Below are 1,435 nucleotides of genomic sequence, written 5' to 3'. Positions count from 1 at the left end.
CGACAGGCGCGTGCGAGTGTGGTCTGGACTCAGAACGGACAACGGAGAGAACCAGCGGAACCCGAACGGATGCAAGTTTTGAAAAACATGTAGATGAAATGCAGATGATGACATGGCAAAATGCAACACGCAAGCAAATGACATGGCAACAACGACGAATAGCTGGAAGACACCTGGCGCATCACATCCGGGGCGTTACAGTACTTGGTATGTCTTGACTTGAGCGAAGACCTCCCCGACAACGGCGCCAGAAATCCCTCTTGCTACCTCTTGAGCACTACGTTGGTTTTCCCTTGAAGAGGAAAGGGTGACGCATTGAAGTAGCGTAAGTATTTCCCTTAGTTTTGAGAACCAAGGTATCAATCCAGTAGGAGGCTCCTCACAAGTCCCTCGTACCTACACAAACAAACATGAACCTCGCAACCAACGCGATAAAGGGGTTGTCAATCCCTTCACGGTAACTTGAGAAAGTGAGATATGATAGAGATAATAAGATAAGATAAATATTCTTGATATTTTTATAATATAGATTGGAAATGTAAAGATGCAAAATAAAAGTAGATGGGAAACTTATATGATAAAAGATAGACCCAGGGGCCATAGGTTTCACTAGTGGCTTCTCTCAAGATAGCATAAGTATTACGGTGGGTGAACAAATAATGTCGAGCAATTGATAGAATAGTGCATATTTATGAGAATATCTAGGCATGATCATGTATATAGGCATCACGTACGTGACAAGTAGACCGACTCCTGCCTGCATCTACTACTATTACTCCACACATCGACCGACTCCTGCCTGCATCTAGAGTATTAAGTTCATGAAGAACAGAGTAACACATTAAGAAAGATGACATGATGTAGAGGGATAAACTCAAGCAATATGATATAAACCCCATCTTTCTATCCTCGATGGCAAAAATACAATACGTGCCTTGCTGCCCCCGCTGTCACTAGAAAAGGACACCGCAAGATTGAACCCAAAGCTAAGCACTTCTCCCATTGCAAGAAAGATCAATCTAGTAGGCCAAACCAAACTGATAATTCGAAGAGACTTGCAAAGATAACCACTCATACATAAAAGAATTCAGAGGAGATTCAAATATTTCTCATAGATAAACTTGATCATAAACCCACAATTCATTGGATCTCGACAAACACACCACAAAAAGAGTTACATCGAATAGATCTCCAAGAAGATCAAGGAGAACTTTGTATTGAGATTCACAGAGAGAGAAGAAGCCATCTAACTAATAACTATGGACCCGAAGGTCTATGGTAAACTACTCACAACTCATCGAAGAAGCCTGGGAGATGATGTAGAGGCCCTCCATGGTCGATTCCCCCTCCGGCGGAGCGCCGACGAAGGCTCCAAGATGGGATCTCGCGGATACAGAAGGTTGTGGCGGTGGAAATAGTTTTTCGTGGTGCTCCT

Source organism: Triticum dicoccoides, chromosome 6B, assembly GCF_002162155.2.
Source record: "Triticum dicoccoides isolate Atlit2015 ecotype Zavitan chromosome 6B, WEW_v2.0, whole genome shotgun sequence".
Taxonomy (NCBI): domain Eukaryota; kingdom Viridiplantae; phylum Streptophyta; class Magnoliopsida; order Poales; family Poaceae; genus Triticum; species Triticum dicoccoides.
The sequence above is the reverse complement of the archived record's forward strand: the minus strand, read 5'-3'. Positions refer to the sequence as shown.